Below are 19733 nucleotides of genomic sequence, written 5' to 3'. Positions count from 1 at the left end.
GGAAAATGGCAGGTGGAAGAAGCAGCAGTGATTCCAATTCATCCAAATTCCAAAAATGAAAAGAATATGTAAAGGATTTGTACAAGAAAGATAATATTGAAGGAGAAATGAAAAGAGAAAATTTCTTGACGAACCCATGATAATGAAAAGTGTAGTGATATCAGCAATGGAACAGCTCCTGGAACTGATGGAGTGTCAGTAGAATTATTAAGAGCAGCTGGGGATGAAATAGTAAATATATTGACTAAAATTTGTCAACAGGTTTGGAAGAAAATATACTGACTTAGAGATTGTAAAACATCAGTATTCATCCCAATTCTAAAAGAATCAAATCCCAGAAATTGTGAGAATTACAGAATCATCACTTTTGTCCGTGCGGTTAGCCTAGTGGCTTTGCGCTTCGCAACCATATGCCTGGGGAAGGAGTGTCCCAGGTTCGATTCCTGTCAGAAACGTGAGGAACTTGAGGATCTTCCTCAGGCATAGCCAAGTTAGCTGGTCTTGGGCGCGGGCAGTAGGATTTTATCCGCTAGTTTATCTGCTTTTTTCATCCTGCAAGCAGGCAAACTGGCCCCCGTGAACATATGCTTCTACAGCCAAAAATATATCCCCCCCCACCAGCAGACTAGCCGACAGGTCGGTTGGGAGTGGTACTAACAAGAAGTTGCATCTAAGTAACATGCAGATCCTGCATAGGAAGCAGGAATAATGCATAGTGAAAGATGACCGAATCATCACTTTAATTTCACATGCAAGTCAAGTTATGCTGAAAGTGATCCAACAAAGGCTGGAGCCATACGTGAATAGAGAAATGCCACAAGAACAGACAAACTTTAGGAGAAGTGGAGCAGCTAGAGACCAAATAGCAAACGCAAGATGGATTATGGAAAGAACAAGAGAATTTCAAAAGTATTCATCTGTTTTATTGATTATAAGAAAACTTTTGATTGCATGGATCACAACAGACTGGAATGTAATGAGATCAATGGGAATACTTGAGAGCATCTAATTCTCTTGATAAGAGCTGTATGACAACCAAGAAGCTACAGTAAAAAGTCTTTGGAGAAACAGACAGTATTAGATTGGAAAAAGGGATGGAGCAGAGTTGTATACTGTCATCCTATCTTTTTAGTATTTTTAATGAATATATTATGAGAATGGCTAACTCATACAAAGATCTAACTGAAATTAAGATTGGTGGCAGAAAAATAAATACCGTATATGTCGGAGTATAAGACGACTCTCAAATACTACAGAAAACCCCTTGAAATCATGGGTCGTCTTATACAGCAACTATAAAAAGGGAAGCTTAATTTCTTGGATGAACATTTAGATAGTTACAATACATCATTATATATGAAAATAGGCAGCGTTTATCAACAAATCAGATTAATGTTTTGTTGCATAAATTTATTTAAAATATTACAATAGATGTGTCTTAAAAAACAAATAATAATTATTAACCTAAATTTTCATGTTAATTTTCTTCATCATCAGTTGAAAATAGTTCTTCAGATTATTGTTTAAATGATCATCATATGGATCCCAGTTTGAATCTGGTGAATTGATTTTGTTTTCATCGTCAGTGTCCCACAACAGATCATCTTCCGTACCATCCATAAGATTAGAGATACCACACTTTTTAAATGATTTTATTACAGTCTCTACTTTTACTTTATTCCATGCTTTGATCAAAAATTGGCACAACATATCAAGTGATGAAGCGTGCATAGATCCACCGTTTGTAAATGATTTTTCACCAGTCAACATCCAATTATTCCACTTTTCTTGCATGTGATCTTTAAATGGTTTGTTCAAGCAAACGTCTAGTGATTGCAATACAGAAGTTAAATCACCTGGTATAACAGCAATTTTTGTGTTTTTTTTTTTTTTTAGAAGATTTTAATATTCTCAATTAAATGACTACGAAACATATCCCATACTAATAAACTGTGTTTCTTCATTATACAGCCTGGTCGCGTGTTCCACACATTATTTATCCATAATTTCACACCATTTTCGTGAAAATGTACAAAAACACCTGAAGGAAATTTTATCTTAGGTTTAGTTTTACATTTGAAGATAATTGTTGGTTTTAATTTGGTTCCATCAGCCAAACATGACAACACAACTGCAAACCTTGTTTTTTCATGACCTGTACTTCAGAACTAGCACACTCTTACTACCTTTAGACTCCACTGTTTTACTGCTTATCATATCAAAGTTCATAGGAGTTTCATCTATATTTCCAATATTTGACAATAGAAATTTATGTTCTTGTCTCAACTGAATAATAAATTTATGGAAACTGGTAAATTTGTAGTCAAGATCTGCTGGTAGTTTTTGAGCAATTTTCGTTTTTTGTCGTATTACCAGATTTTGTTTGTTCACAAAACAATTAAACCATCCTGAAGTAGCTTGAAATTCTATACTTTCACCCAGATTCAATCTTGACCATTTTAGTGCATATGCTGTAATCATATTTCTTGTAACAAGATAACCATTCTGCCTTTGTTCAAATACCAACGTGATTTTCCACTTGCTGCCATCGGGTGATCCCTGTTCTCATCGCAAATTTTTTCTTTGGCATTTTTTTAAAAATATCTTCTGTTAGATCTGAAATAGGTGACTTCAAATTTTACATTACGTCACCATTCCAGAATCTAACAATTAACAAAAAAATATATATGCATACTTATCTTATAGCGCAGTGTAACTATGTTTTTTCTTTTTTGTAACAACATCTTGTATGATAAACTGTGAATTATGTGAATTTAAATTAATGTATCTATATGTCTAGCATGAATGTAAGTCAGCAAAAGAGGCAAATATGAAAGAAATCATTAGTGAAATATTATAAATGAAAGAATGCATATTATTCAGCAACATAGGGCAAAGATCACCCTAATAGTATAAGAGCAGCATAAGCACCCATGGGCATCACATCTAAGAAGACATCATCACGCATACGTTCCTGGAAACAAGATCCCGTATGTTGATTGGTAAAGTCACCCAGCCTGAGACCAATGGGTGAGACGATAAGAGAAATTCAAACTAGGAAAGGTGGTGCTCTAGGGGAGCGAATAAAACCTGCGACACAGAAGTAAATCCCCTCGTTTTTTCTTGTTCCTGCATTTCTCTTCATGTGCTCCAAGAGTTCATCGTAGTTCATAGCTCTCGTTTTTGAGGGCTGACTAACCAAAGGATCCGCCATGACACCGCAGCAAATTTCAGCAAGATCAACCATAGGCCGTCAATGAGAGGGCAATCGACATAAAACCTTAGCAGAGAGATAGCACCCAACTCAGGTGAGCACGTGTAACCCACGTGGCGATAAGATCGAGACAACCAGAATCGAAACAAAGAAGGAAGGAGGGAAGAAAACCGATAAAGAACAGATAAGTACTCTCACTTGTTCTAGCCTCTTTTGAGAATTGACTAACAGTGTTAAGAGAATGCATCTTAAAATTTGTAATGGAAGAAAGAGTGAAGAACTAAGATTTATGTAAATGACTATGCTTTTAAAATGAACTTTAAGAACTTTCAGTTAGATAGGGATTCTGTCGTAATTAATCCGAGAGAGATTATAAATGTGCTAAAATGCCTAAATGTCCAATTGAGCTGTAATTAAGAATGTATTATATGAGTTATTGAATTTTGAAGTCAATGCATAATTGTTTTAAGAGTGAGAGGGTAAGAGAAAGGGAGAAGATTAAATTAGAATTAATAAGTACTTTAACTTGTATGGCATTATATAATGAATTTAATAAATATTTTGGTTCCTTACACGTGTTTCTGATCATGATGACTGACCCGTCATAAAACTTCGAACCTGTGATTGTGTGTGCGTGCGGGAATACCCCAATTGAAAATAGTAGGGCACGACTGCAAATAAAATAAGCCAGAAAACCCAAGACTTCTAAGAATTCAGTTAACATTATTAGTGGCACCTGATAATCTATGTTTATCCTAAAGGTTAAGTTTATCTCTAACTTTAAGACCCAGGCTGGCACAGATAAAAAATAAATTTTGCCTGAGTGACCAGGATAACTCATAGAATTCAGGGAACAGGTAATCTCTGGTGGCCCTTAAAAGGTTAAATTACGTAAGAAAAGGTATAAAAGAAGAGAGAGAGACATAATGATAAGACTAAAATTAATGAAGATCACATAACAATGATGCAACCGACTTAACAAAGAGGTACATGCGATTGAATTTGATATAGTGGCTGAAGTAGAAAAGGATAAAGTTAATTATATTGCCTTGATATATCAATATCAGAGATATACGACGCAACACTTCTTTCTTCCTCCATTCTCTTACCATCTTCTCGGTTATGTCAAACTTTCTTGCAGCAGCACAGTTATTAGTTTGCTTTGCCGCTTCAATTACCCTTATTTTAAATCGAACTTCATATTTCTTCGTTTTGTAGCTGGTACCATGATTTTAAATGATAATTTTAATAATCCTAAAATTTAAAAAAAATGCAAAATTAATAATTAAAATTGGAGCTAATCACTTTTAATTAGGGAAATTCACATAAATAATAAATCTATGCTGTGCAAAAAAATTACGGATATGCATAGATTTAAAAATAACGGATATAAAAACAATACCTAACATTGCATTAATACAAGAAAGAAGAAATTGGGGGGGGGGGAGTGTCGTCTTATACAACCACCGGTCATCCTATACACCAACATATATGCCAATTTAAGATATACAAACGATACAACCCTCATATCAAAAACTAAGTAAGATCAGGGGCAGTTGTTCCTATTAGTTAAAAGGGAAAGTAACAAAGTTGGATTTAATTTAAACATCAGCAAAACAAAAGTGATGGCATCTGGCAATTTAAATGAATTTATAATAGAGAGAGATAAAATAGAAATCGTTGAAAGTTATAAATACAGAATCAGAAATGATGGTAAACGAGAAGATGCAATTAAAAGAGGGATAGTTGGGGGGGGGGGGGGGGTATGTTAAACTTGACAAAAAGTATGAAAGATAGAGGTGTGAGTAAAGCCATGAAATTTAGAAATGTCAAAGCAATGGTATTCCCAGCAGTGATGTATGGATGTGAAAGCTGGATTATTAAGAAGAAAGACAGAACGCAAATTGATTCATTTGAATTATGGATATTGAGGAGACTATTAGATGGCTAGAAAGGAGATCAATGGAGATTGGGTGATATTCAAGAACTGTCTAGTAGAAGCAGTGTTTAAATGTATTCAAGGATCAGAAATTTAAATAAGGTAGGTGTGAAATGCATGAATGAAGAGATCACGCATGTGATACAGAGAAAAAAGGCATTACGGAGGCAGCATAAGAGGTAATAATCAATTCCATGGCGATTACAAAGACCAGGCAAGGAGGGTGACATGGTTGGTAAGGATAGCAGTTTGCTAATGAAGCCAAAAAAGAATCCTAAGTAGTTCTTTCGATATGCAGCCATAAAAATATAAAATTAAATTAAAATTTAAAAAAATGATTATAGAAGGATGACACTGATTGGAGAAAATGGTATAAGAACAATTGCTGCAGAGGATATGGTTGAGATATTTAATGAGCTGTTCATAAAGGTCTTTCATTCTTGTGAATGTGACATCATGGAGAGTTTGAGAGCAGTTGATGAGGAGGAGGAGAGACTGATTGTAAGTGAGCATGAGGTAAATGGGGAATTTGGAAAACTTGATGTTAATAAGGCTGTGGGGCTTGATAATATATCACTGCGTATTTTTAAGGAATGTTCCAGGGAGTTGTCATCTGCTTTGACATTTGTTTAATATGAATCTTGCACTGGGTCAAGTTCCAAAAGAGGTGGAAGGAAGGCAATATTGTGATCCTTCATAAGGAAGGTGACAGAACTCAATCATCAAATTATAGGCTTATCTGTGTGGTTAAGTTGTTGGAGAAGCTGGTGAGAACTAGGATCCAGAATTGGGTTGACAACAATGGTACATAGTTAAAGATGGGTCTTTAACTACATGGGGGGGGGTCTTAGGGTAATAAGAATAATAATTAAGAATTCCATGGACCAAGAATGACCAATAAGGTTTTAGACAGAATGCTCCTTGGAGGTGATCACTAAACAGAAGTCTATGCACTTTGAATATAACAATGGGAGGTAGTGCAGAATAGCTCCACTCATATTCATGATCAATATATATCATATGTGAGCTGATGAATCATCAGAAAAGGCAGTTATGTTGGGGAAGATTGAAGGAATGCGATGAGGAAGACCACAAAAGAGTTGGATGGACAACATAAAAGAACTTACCAAGTTGAACTTACAATTGCTGGATGGCACATAATAACATTCTAAACATGAAGAAAGGTCATCCATTAAAGAGACTTACTATAACTTCAAAGGGCAGAACAATCCAGGAATAAATTCTCGAAAGGAATGATAAAATTAAAAAATATATAAACAAAACATAAATCTTGTCAATTTGAAATGTTTCCTAGTTACCTAAATATAATTTGTATTTTACGATAAGGTGTTTTCTGCTCTGAAGATACTAATCTGAATCCAACAAAACATCAAGAGTTCAATAGATATGGTTTGTTTTATTCTTATATGGTGTTATGTGCTAAAACCATCAAAAAAAATGAACTTGAGAATTTTGACAAGCCACTGTTGCTTACAGCCTTGGGCACAATGAATCCATGAACCACTTAACTTCCACCCCCGATCCATTTCATAATATAGGGTTTAATAAGTATCAGCTAAGCTAACGCCTTTTTTATTCCCATATACGGGGAGTAGGCGAGGCCACTTAGCCCTATCTAACTTTTGGAGACTGAGTGGGCAGTTCAATCTCCACTAGTACCAATCAGAGATAGATGGCCCAAGGCTATCACTAATTAAGCGGTACACAGTGAAGAGAGACGGCTCAAATGTGCCGCCATCTCGTGGTCCCTAACATAATATATTTAATATCTGAAATAACGTGGGTTCTACGGTCGATTTTCTTGAGTTTACAGGACGAAAAACCCGAGTTTCTGGGAGGAAAAACCCGCTTGCCCGTGCCAGAGATCGACTAACTCGGGAACCGGTCGAAAAAAGGCTTAGAAAAATTTCCTCTAGTCGCCGATTAGACTCGAAACCAAGTCCTCCTTCGCGAAGCCAAGTGCCGTGGTGTGCAAACGCCACATCCACTGAGCAACACAGGCTAAGTATCTAATTATCTAATTAATAAGTATCTAATTACTATTAATTTAACAGTAATTAAATTGCTATATAAAATATAATAAAACATTTTATTTTATTATATTTTATAATATAATAATAAAATATAATAATGATAAATAGTAATAATAAGATAAAGTACATTTTCTCTTCCTGTTGCATTTCTACTATCTCTATTTTCTGAAATCCAGGTGCTGAAATCAAATTACAAGTTAGGCAATTAAGGTCATGAGGTCTGTTTAACAAACATACTGTGTCTGTTAATATATTTTTTTCTTTTTTTTTGTCAAAAATTGTGTTTTGTGTGTAGGAAAAATCTGAAGCTTTCTTATTCTACCTAATTAAACTTGAGTTGAAAAGTCATCTCATTATATGAAGAATCAAGTTCTGTTCTTTTCAACTAAGGTACTACTTGTGTAACTTGGGTACCTTAGTTGGAAAGAACAAAACTTTCTCTGGAACAACCTTCCTCACTAAGTGTTGTTGTTACTCTAGAATTATTATTATTTTTATAAGTCAGGAACTCATCAAGGGAGGCCATACTATTCACACCAGCTGTCATACCTGTTTTTGAATTCATTCATGCTACTTGCACATACAACATCCAAAGGCAATTCATTCCAATCTCGTACTACTTTATGAGAGAAAAATCTAGCTTCATCCTCAACTTCCATGGATGCCTTCGCATCCTTTCCCCACCCTCCATAAAATGAAACATTCCATCTAATGAAATTCTGTATATCCCTTTTAGAAGTTTGCAAGTCTCAATCATAACATCCCTCTTTCTCCTATTTACTAGTGTCTGCTGCATCTTACAAATTCTTCTGTACTTCACAATCCTGATATTATTTTTGACTCTCCTTTGCACTCTCTCCACTGTACCCTACCTATCCTTGCATCATAAGCAAACAACTGTAAGTCACATGTTAAATCAGGTTCGTTTCAACATTGCCACTATTCTCTAAGTTGTATTTATGATCCTTATGATATGCTATATGATCCTTGAACTTTAACTTTCTGTATAAAACTCCAAGATTCCTAGCATCATCAGCAGTTTCTTCAAGCATAATACCACCAATATAATACGACATTGGATATCTAATCACATCAAAGTGCATGACTTTACATTTATTAACACTGAAATTACAGCCATTTTCACATGCCCACAATTCCAGCCAATTTAAATCATTCTGCAAGTACTGCATATCAGTAGCACTCCTGATTAGCCTACCTATCCTTGCATCATCAGCAAACAGCTGTATGTCACATTCTCATTAATTCTCATTAATGTACAGACTGAATAACAATGGACCAAGGACTGATCCTTAGGGTACCTCGAATCTTGCAGATTCACATCTCCCCTACACCAATTTTCGATATCTCGCAGTCAGCCATCTTCTTATTCATGCCAATAGTTTATAATCCACTCCCATATTCTACAATTTATGCAACATTATTCCACGATGTATTCTGTCAAAAAGCCTTAGAATCCAAAAGTTATGGTGTATCCATTTCCCTTGTGTAACTCAGTTACCACTGAGTACACAAGGGGAATGGATACGTTCTCACATTTCACTTCTCAGTGGAATGTGAGAAAGTTGCTAAAAGATGACCTTCCCTTAGTAAATAAATGATGTTCAATGCAAAGTAATGAGTCTCTGTCAATGCATTTCTGAATGCGAGCCCTAACCTACTTTTCCAAAATCTTCAACACCACTGCTGAAATACTGATTGGTAAATAGTTGGATACATCTGTCTTTGCACAAATTCTTGTGCAATGGGATTACCATACATTCTTTCCACTCATGTGGAAACTTACTTGTTCTGAGTCTCAAATTATATAGCCTGGTCAAAGGAATAACCAGTTCAGCTGAACACTTTTCAGCATCCAAGCTGATATCCCATCAGTTGCTATTGCAGAATTCTTATTCAGTTTGTGCAACAGCACTAGTACATCCTCCTCATCTACATGAGTTTCCTTACACGTTTAAGAGGTAGCAGAGCGTTCAATATTGCATATACCAGGTTGATAGCTTTTAGCAAATGGAAGAAAAATGAAGTTTTCTCTATGCTGTTTTGAGCAAGCAATGTACTATACCCACAGCATGTGATAACTACTTTTTATTTAAGAGAGTGATTTTAAAATAAAAAAAAAAGTATATATAAATATATAAATAGTTAGATAATTAAAAGTTTTATATATAATTAAACGTTTAAGACTGGGTAATTCTTTTATAATGTCCCCCAATCATTCTTACAAAGCCATTTGCCCTGCCTGAAGTGTAAAACTTGCAAAATGAATGTTCATAAGGAAGATTCAGTAATTGGACATGTTCATTAAGATAAAAAAATAATAAAAAAAAACCAACAAGTTTCGTAAGTAGTTTGACTTACATCTTCAGGGGTCAAAGGTAACTAAAAGTTTAAACATAAGAAATGAGAAATTACTCAAAATAGTTCATTCTATGCAGTTGTGGCCATCTAACTGTTCATTAAATTAAATATCCGAATGCAGATTCAGTGCAATGCTAAGTTTGAACAATGCTTGATGCTGTCACATTCTGTTGTTCATGTTCACATTGTCTGAGGTCTGACTTGGGTATATTTTTTTAATTGTTATTTATCTTAATAAACATTGGTCCAATTACCAGAACCTTCCTTATGAGCTACTAAACCACAGAAACCTACGCCTACAAAATGAATGTTATTTAAACATAAACACCCTATTCTTTATGACCTTTTCACCAGCCATTTAATTTATGGTAGCAACAGCATCAATCCTCTTTTAAGTTGACAGAATTAGGCAAGTTGTTTCCACAACATGCTAGATAAGAGGCACTGTTTCCTGATGTAAGCAGTATTCATTAGTTTGTAGGGTATGCGCAATATACGGTTGTTTTCCACTGAGTTGCAGGGTTAAAATTCCGAGTTTTTTTTGGGGGGGGGAAGTAGGGATAAAAATCAAGCTCGCCTAAACACAATCGAACCCATCTTTCTATGAAAATTACCAAGAGCTACTGAAGCACAAATGCGAAATTGTCTTTACCACATGACTTACTTGAATGCTAAAATTTAAAAATGACGGAAATCAACTTTAATTTAAATGAGGTATACACTCTAAATGAATTCGTTGGCTGCACTTTGATCATGCAATATTGTTTTAATCAAGTACATCATAATAAGCATTTCTAAAATAATGCGAATATTGTATACACCGTATGGATTACATACATACATACATTTCGTATTTTTAAGCATATTTACATTTACATAGCAAAATAAAATTTATCTTTCATTCAAAACGTCTCTCTCTCTTTTAAATTTTCTTAAGTTTCTGCATGAGTTTTAGCTATGTAAAATATACCGGAGATGTGATAATATACAAACAAAATTCTCATGAAGTTCACGCGGACAAACGCCACATAGATACTAACTTCAAAGTGAACTAGGCACACTGGTGCCAGATTTCGTTAAACTTACCGCTGGGCTGATTTCGAGCCAACTGAGAGCCAGGGTGACCACCCAGGAAAAAAATTTAAACCAACTTATGCAGAAAAAAAGGTACTAAATCTGAAAAAAAAAAAAGTACTAGATTTTTATGTAACATTTTATGTAAATAATGCAACATTAAATTTTCAGTTATTTAATATGCTATTTACATATACACAGGGGTTACAACTCACAAGAAAAACACTGGAAGTATTTGGGAAATATGAGAATGGCGATGTCGAGTACATCGCCATTCTCATATTTCTCATTCTCATATTCTGAGTTTCCAGCTGGGCTCTGATGGGTAAGCTCTGTGGGTCCGGCTATAACAATGGACTTTCGCGTTGAGTAATGGTTTAGAATACGACCTTTGTCATTGATTGTGGAGCTGAACCAATCTGTATACTTGGCGTTAATGTCTCCAGCCATGGTGATGGAGTCTGTGGAGCAGAGAATGGAGCAGAATGGACAAGTCGACTCGGAAGTGAATCTTGTAGATACCAGTAATGGAATGCTGGATGGATTGTATACAGCATAGATTTTGATACTGCCAGCATTGTTCGTATGAACTTCAATACCTGTTATCTCTAGGTTCTTAGTTTGCGGATTGATCAGAACGTTGTGGCTTAGATAGTTTTTAAGGTATACGGCTGTACCTCCTTCTCTGGTAGTGAATCTGTCTGTTTTATTCAATATGTAGCTCCGTAATTTAGAGTTATTAGTTTGCCTGAGATGTGTTTTATTTACTAAGATTATATCAGGATTGTATCAGTGAGTGAACTCTTGCAGTTTCAGGTCTTTGTTGCTCAGTTCATTTGCGTTCTACGCAGTTATGATGAGGAAGTTAGGCTTATATTTCCTTTTATTCGTGATTGAGGGCTGTCAGAATTGAATGGGTATCTTGCAGGAATTTCATCGTGGAGGATGGCATAGGATTTGTTTTGCTGAACTCAACTCCTGAAGCATGGTAACTAGTGAGGCAGTTAGTAGTAATGTTAGGTTGGAGCTTGTGAGTTCGTTGGAGGAGGTATCCTTGGATCTTGCAGCCTCGGCGCATGTTTTGGTCCTAGTTTCAGGTTTATGCCGGGGCCGTTTTCAGGTTGTTTTCCTTCCTGAGTTGTCAAAATGGAGGTTGTTTGGACTGGTTGGCGATCTGCACGGTTGCCCGGAGTGAAATTGCAGAGCGGAGGATGGGAGACTTTTGCTGACCAGCGGTTCTTTGGTGTGCTATGCATCCTTTATAATTGGCAGGATGGAGACCTCTGCAGTTTGTGCACTTAGCCAGCATAGATCTTGGCTTGGTGCATGTCATGGTCTGGTGGCTTTGGCCACATATTAAGCACCTGAAGTTCGCCCGGCATAGTTTTTGGGCATGCCCAAACCGCTAACATTTGCGGCACTGTCCTGCTGACGCTCTTTTTCTTAGAGGTTCTGTAGTAATTCTGAGGTCGCAAATAGTAGTCAGTTCATATATCTTCTTCTGAGTGTTATCAATCTCTACAAGTACTAAAGACATTGGCCTTTTGTCAGACCTGAGCATCCTGCTCACTTTGATTGGGGTTGCTGATCTAGCAACCAGGGTCTGGATGCTTAGATTAGTGGAGATTTCTTCGGGGATGATTCCTTATGTGACACCGCATAAAACCACCTTTAGCGTCTTTTTGCTTGGTAAAGCAAAGGTATGGTAGGAATATTTTTGTTGTCCATTAGCCTTGTCATCTGCCTGTAGTCAGTGACAGTAGCCTGCTGGATTTTAACTCCCTCATCTGAGTTTTTTGCCCAGGAGTATATGATGTTGTGCTCCCTGAAGGCTGATGTAACAGACGTACATTTTTCCTTATCCCGTAATATAAATGGGGGGGGGAACCTTCTTCGAATTTTTCGGAACGTCCTGTGTGGTTGAGTCCTCCTGCATAGGATCTGTTGTTCTTCGCCGTTTGTTTGAATGCTCCCCCTTGTAAGTGGTTATAGCAAGGGGTTTTAGGTGCCTGAACCGTAATGAGTTCCCCTTGAGATTCTTCATCCTCTCCTTTTGGATCGTTTGTTTCAGTGTACAGGTTTAAATAACCCGACCAGTCACTCCCAAACTTTGTCATGATGAACTTGAGCACTTCTAGTGACTCCTGCTTGTTTAGAGTCCGAATCTGCCCCTTGATGTCCTCCATGCCAATGGGGCGTCTCCTGGAGTTATTTGAGGCTGTGAAAGACTTGGTAATAAAGTAGGACGGTGAGCCTACAGTTATATTTCCGCAGGCCTAAGCACCTGCCAGCACAATCCTGTTGACTGGAACAGTCAAGTAGCAAAGATCGAGAAGCGGTGTTGTGTTGTAGTGTTGTGGGAAGAGACCTTGAAACTGCTTGATTCAGCTCAGATTTCCTACCTCCCTAAAACCATACATCCACCACTGGTCATCAATTGAGGATAGGGGCTACGCGGCCATTGACCTCATGCATATTTCGCGTATAGGGGGATAGAGTAGGAATTCGGGCAGGGTTAGAGCCACTGCAATGCAAGATTCACAGAATACCTCCGTAAATTGTGTTGTACAGCCTAAAAGAGTGCAGTTTTCAAGCACAGTAAATAAAACACGTCTATCTGCATCGAGATCCTCCCATTCATTCACTCCTCTAAGTGATGGCTGGAATAATAATACGAATAACGTTTCTGGCGAGTTGCGTGAAGCAAAACTGCTTTTCATATTCTCATTTGTCTGTAAAGGAAGAACTAAGAATGGAGTGTTTATGAGCTACAAGCTCGCCCAGTGAGGGCAGTGAAATTAGTTGTGTTTACCTGGATGTAACATTGATTTGGGCCTTTTATATTTGTAGCTTTCTGCTTCATTATTTTTCAAAGTTTCCTTCATCAACGGGTTTGGGTGGTTGCTTGTCTTGGTAATGAACTTCTCAGCTAGATCTAGTAGAAAGGAGGAGATGTAAGGACTGTTAGCTTCTCTGTGGATCTGGGAATTTCCAATAAACCAAGAGACATCTAGAATCATCCTCAGGCACTTGTTTTGTAAACTGTAGTTTTTGAATATTTTTATTCGTGTGTGGCTCCATACGGGGGAGGTGTAAGTGATGATCCGTCTTATTAGCATCTTGTAAATTATTCACTTTGTTTGTGTATCCAGTTTGCTTTTTCTGTTGATCAGAGGATTTCTTCGAGGCTATGTCTTATATGATTGCTGAAATGGAGTTTTTTTTATCAACCATTACTCCATGGAATCGTCACTCCCAAAACATGAATGTCCTCCATACTATGGATTTTCTTTCTAGAAAACAGTATGGCTGAGCTCTTTTGGGAGTTTACTTGGATCCTTCTGTCTGTTAGTCATTTATCTAGTAGGTGACTGCTTTGAAGTCTTCTAGTTGCCGGTTTTGGGCTCAGAGATCTTGCCATTAATGCAGCATCATCTGCATAAGATGAAGTGAATGTTGTTCTCGGGTTTCAGAGGGATGTCCACTATGTAGATTTTAGACATTTAAACTAAGCATCACACATCTTCTTGGCGTGACCAAAGTTTTTACATCTGTGGCGCTGTACTGCTGAAGTCCTTTTCCTTAAGGGTTCTAGGCTGATTTTCAGTCCACAGATGGACGTAGAGTCGCATATGTGTTCATAAGCTTGACTGATCTCTACTAATACTAGTGGCATCGGAGTCTTGTCTTTATTGGTCATTCTGCTGAGCTTAATGGGTGGTAAGTCTTGCTGGTGTAGATCAGCAGCCACTTCTGTGGATACACCTTCAGATATGTCTCTGAACCAAGTGAGAAGGTGTGATACTGAAGGACTCTGGCCATCATTTTACCTGAAAGTTTATGGTAGTCCATCACTGTGGTGGGCTGAATCATTATGCCATCAGTGACATTTTTTGCATATTTGTAAGAGATCTGTAAATTCGACATGGTAGCCCTTAGAGACATCCTTTTTGCTTTTCGCCCAAAATAATTGGTGGTATCTTTTCTCTAGTAGATGTAGAGGAGTCTGAAACAGGACTGTCTTCCTTTATTCCATCCTCTTTTGCAGGTTCGGAGGCTGTGGTTTTGCGTTTCTTACGAGCGCGAACCACCGTGAAGTATGAGGGGGCGAAGATCACCAAGTCCCGTCTTTCCTACGCCAGAGCACTGTCGTCTTCCTCGTCATGTTCCCCCGACATAGTACAATATAAGTTAAGCTCAAATTTTTTGAGAATCTTTTTTGGATATTTATGGCTAGTCCTCTGTCCAGTGACTTCACCAGGGTGTCACTCTGTGTCAATCCCACTCATATCGGGAGAACAACGTGCCTAAGTAGATGTTCTGTAGACGCAATCAGTAGTCTACCTGCAAAGAGAATCCCACAGTCATAAAAGACTGCCAGCAAAATCAAGCGCTGGAAAAACGCGCGAAGTAACCGCACTTTTAGGTTTATCGTACCGTAATAAATGGAAAAAGGAGTGTCAAGAACTGACTTGCCACAGAGTGAAACCTACCGCCTTAAAAAAACCATACATCTACCACTGGTCTTATTTTCGGGTGGGACCTACACGGCCATCAGACCTCCTGGATGTTTTGTGCAGAGGGGGGAAATAGTAGGTTTCAAACTGTGTTAACTCCAGTGCAATGTGAGTTTACCAAAACCTTATACAAATTTAATCAGGTACAGACTAAAATAACACGTCCGGTCACATCAGAAGTCATAAGCACAATCATATCCTGACAATTGACAATTCACATTAATGTCTTTAGGGGTGAAGCAAGAAGCATTTGATATTTCCCGCTATCTGTTAAGGCTACAGTGAGGGTAAAGTTTTATGAGTAGTTTGCTCGCGCTAGATGGGCATGGAGCTTATACAGTGCAACAGGAAGTTAAAATGGCTGTTGGTCTTTTATATTTGAATGTGTCTGTTGCCTCGTATGTTACAACTTGCTGGACAAGGTCATTGGGGTGTATGAATGTCTTTAAGAAGAATTCTTTGCTAAAGATTGTAGGATAGAGAAAATATAAGGAATATTTGTATCTCGATAAAGTTGATTGTTTTTGACGAACCACGGGGCGGTCAGGATTATTCGCAAGCACTTGTTTTTTACATGTTGCAGTTTGATATTTGTATTGGAGGTGTGGCTCTAGGCTGCAGAAGCGAAGGTGACTAAAGGACGAATTATCAGCTGGTATAAAAGTAATTTGATTTCGATGTTTAGCTTGCTGTTCCTGTTGATTAGGGGGTAGATCTGGGCGATGGCTTTAGATGCCTTTGCACACGTAGCCTTGATGTGTTGGTTAAAAGTTAATTTTTTTGTGGAGGATGACACCAAGGTATTTTTTTCTGTCTGCCAGGGAATTTTGGTATTGAATAGTATGATGTCTGCAGGATATGTCGATCTCTTCGTGAAGAGAATGGCTGAATTTTTTGGGGGGATTTACTTCAGTCTCCATTTGGAGAACCATCTCTCTAATTTCAGAAGGTTTTCTTGAAGCTTTCTATTAATGAAGTATGGTCGGAGAGATCTAGCTAACAATGCTGTGTGTCATCCACATATAGGGCCATGATGGATGACATTGGGTTGAGCGGAATGTCTGTCATATCTGACATGTATATACAGAACAGCGGAACCAGTAGAGATCCCTGCGTTACTCTGGCCAAGATATGGCGCTGAGATGGGGTAGTACCATTGATCTTCACTTGCATGGATCTGTTTTGTAGATATGATCTAACTAAATGTACCATTTTAGTGAGATACCAGCTGAGGTACGTTTGGTAGCAATCCGAAGTACCATATTTGTCAAATGCTGTAGATAGATGAAGAACAGCTCCAGTGTATTGACGCCAGTTGTAACTGGTGGTAATATATTTCACAATTCTGTGGATTTGCTGGGTAGTACTATGATTTTGCCGAAAATCGAACTGTTCTTTACGAAAGATGTCTAGTTCATTTACTGGGGCTTGAAGTCGTGTGAGGATGACCTTCTCTGCAACCGTACCCAGGTTGGAGATGAGACTGATTGGACGATAATTTTGGGGTAGGTGTGGCTCCCTGCCTGGCTTATGTATAGGTATCATCATCATCCAGTTTCAAGGTGGAAGGAAAATGGAGAAATCTTAAGACTGCATTTATTATTATGGTCAGGTGCACTACAGTTTTTCGGGGCAGTTAGATCACCCTGTTTGAGATTCCGTCTCGCCCAGAAGCTTTCTGTTCTTTACATTTTCAATAATATCATATATTTCAGAAGGTGATGAGGGTGCAGTATGGTCAGCACTGGTATCAGGAAGTTTGAGTGAGTGTCTGACCTGTCTGTGAGTTTTTATATGTAAACGAAGTCTAGGATTTCATATGAAGGTTTGCACTGCTCTTCTAAATTTTTTGCTATGACTTCTGCCTTGTCTACATCTGTGTGAACAAGGCCCTGGTCAAAAAATATTGGGGGGGGGGAAGGGATCTGCCTTTGTTTCTGATATTTCTCAGTACTCCACAGATAGAGTGATCAGTAGGTGAGATAGAGGTTAACTTTTCTTCCCATACTTGGTCTCTGCAAGCCTTTAGTGCATCTCTCACTGCCCCATTTAATCTATTTAGAACTGTTTTGACTTGTGGTGCACAAGTGTTTATGAAATCTTTTCCAGGCTCCGTTTTCTTCTCTGATCAGATTCATAATGTCTTTCGGGAAACGACAAGGCTTGAGGACAGATTTTGTAGGAAATGGCAACCGTTATACCCGAGTTAATTTCTTGTGTGGATTTGTAACTGCAGATTCTACATCTCCTTTTGTACATATGTGAGCAACAGGTCCGATACAATCTTCGAGCACTTATCACAATCTTTCCCACGATATATAGGAGTGAGAGAGAGGAGACAGGTATTCTTGTTTTTCCAGCTGTAGCAGAATTGGGTTGTGATCAGATGATAACTCGTTTAATGATTTTAGGCTGCATTGAAGTTTAATGTCCTGCAGGATAGCTATATCCAGGATGTCAGCAGTGCCAAACGTACTAAGATGAGTTGGTTCGGTGTAGCCTGCAAAACAGCATAGTTTGATCCTATGTATTTGGAAAGGATGCAGCCATTCTTTTTGGCTGCATCCTTGATGTAATTTGGTGGTTCTACAATTCCAAGCAGGGTGCTTGGAGTTCAAATCCCTGGCAATATCGGTGGACTCTCTGGCGCCTAATATGGCATTTAGATCAGAGTGCAGTAAAGTTTTTTAGGGGTGGGTTGTAAGCTGAGTAGTCTTTCAGTCTGCCAGCCGAGCTGGTGCATACTTCCACGCCTGTGATCTCAAGGTTAGTGGTTGGAGGGATGTTTACAGAATAGTGCTTGATGTAATTTTTAATGAAGATGGCAGCCCTGCCGCCTATGTAGATTAATCTGTCATTTTTATATAGGAGATAATCCCTTATTTTAGGGTTGCCTGATGGTCTTTAATGTGTCTCGCTAATTAGTATAATATCTGGCTGATACCTGCAGGTGAAATCTTGGAGCTCCAGAATGTTGTTTTTAAGACCATTTGCATTCCATGCAACGATCTGAAGAGAGGCTGGAATAAGTTTGTTTCTACTCATCTATAAGTACTGTGAGGATGGCCTGTGTTTCACGTAGAAATCTTTTAGTGGAGGTGGTTGAAAGGTTTGACAGGCCGAAGCCTTGTAGCATGTTTGGTAGAGAGGCCGTAATAACAGCTGTCAGGTTTCTAGATGCTGATTGGTTAGTATGGGCCATATCAGCATAACCTTTTGTTTGCCTTTGGCTCCCTCTATCTATGAATGTCTCGGACTGTGTCCGCAGAGCCTCTGGCTGTGGTCTGGGGCCACTGATAGGAGCCTCTTTACTAAAGGATGAGGGCCACCACAGTTTGCACATTTAGCAGAGGTAGTTTTTGGCTTTGTGCAGGTATTGGTTAGGTGGCTATCCCCACATTTCAAACATTTAAATTCAGCTTTACATAGTTTCTAGGCATGGCCAACCTTTTGACACCTGTGAAATTGCCCAGAAAATGCCATTTTCCGAGTGGTTCTGGTGTGACAATGAGCCTGCAGATTGTTTTAAGTTTTAGATATTTTTGTATATGTTGTGGATCTCTTCAAGGACTAACGGCATGATAGTCTTGTCGGATCTGTACATTCTGCTGACCTTAACTGGAGGCAGATCCTACAAGTTAAGATCAGCAGCTACGTCATCTGAAAAGTGGTCCTCCATGGCGTCTACGTCTACTTCACAGACGCCACGGAGGACCAATTTTAAATTTTTTTCCGAGCGGAGCGAAAAGGTATGATACCGAATACCTCTGTCATCCATTTCTTTAGTCAATCTTCTGTAATCTGTCACCGTTTCAGAATGTATCTTTATACCCTGATCCACATTTTTGGCCTTTATACAGACAATGTGTAAATTGGACATTGTAGATCTTAGAGTTGCCCATGTGTGGTTTTCTCTTAAAATAATCGGAGGCATCTTTTCTTTTGGAGAAGTAGTGGAGTCCGACACTTGACCGTCTTGTTCCATTATGTTGTCTTTGATTGGTTCAACTGTTGTTGTCCGCTTTTTACGTGCGCAGACCTCTTGAAAATCTGAAGGAGTGGAGATCACGTATTCTAACTGATCTTCCATTTATTCGGCATCAACTTCTGTGACACTTGTCGGGGGACAGGTAACATAAAGCTTCACCTTTCCCGGCGAATTGTTGTTAAGCAGCTCGCCTAGTCTGATAAATTAACGATATACTTCCTCAGATATGGTCTCGTTTAACTATTTTTCCCTATCTGTTAATGTGAAGTATCTGAAGCTGGCTAAAGGGGAAAAAAAACGCTTACTGTGCAGTTGTAACCTTGCCGGCACTTCTGCAGAACTCGGAATTTTTTGGGTAAGAGCACTGATATAAAATGGCGTGATCTTCTGGACACATTTACAACAAGTTTTCTTCAATCCTCCATTCACAGTTTAAAATAACGCGTCCGATCATATCAAAAGTCACTAGTGGAATCCCATATTCCGACAATTCAACAACAACAATAACAATGTTACTGACCTACAGGGTGAAGCAGATACTTTTCATATTCCCCGTTATGTGATGAGG

General features: G+C 38.2%; 1 protein-coding gene across 6 annotated transcripts in view; it reads right to left on the bottom strand.

The window, feature by feature from the left end:
- Positions 1-10648, bottom strand: part of LOC150110589 (TBC1 domain family member 19) — a 476985-nt gene extending 466337 nt beyond the window's left edge. For 2 of the 6 annotated variants that reach the window (XM_090395003.1, XM_090395046.1), the window contains exon 1: positions 10432-10566. The gene's annotated coding sequence lies outside the window, so the exon portion shown is untranslated. The other 4 variants (XM_090395037.1, XM_090395020.1, XM_090395012.1 and 1 more) reach the window with 4 other exon arrangements.
- Positions 10649-19733: the final 9085 nt, after the last annotated feature.

The sequence above is a fragment of the Typopeltis vanoorti genome, chromosome 1 (assembly GCF_054136105.1).
Source record: "Typopeltis vanoorti isolate ZY-2024b chromosome 1, IOZ_Tvanoo_1.0, whole genome shotgun sequence".
NCBI lineage: Eukaryota > Metazoa > Arthropoda > Arachnida > Uropygi > Thelyphonidae > Typopeltis > Typopeltis vanoorti.
This window is presented reverse-complemented; position numbering and strand designations above follow the sequence as displayed.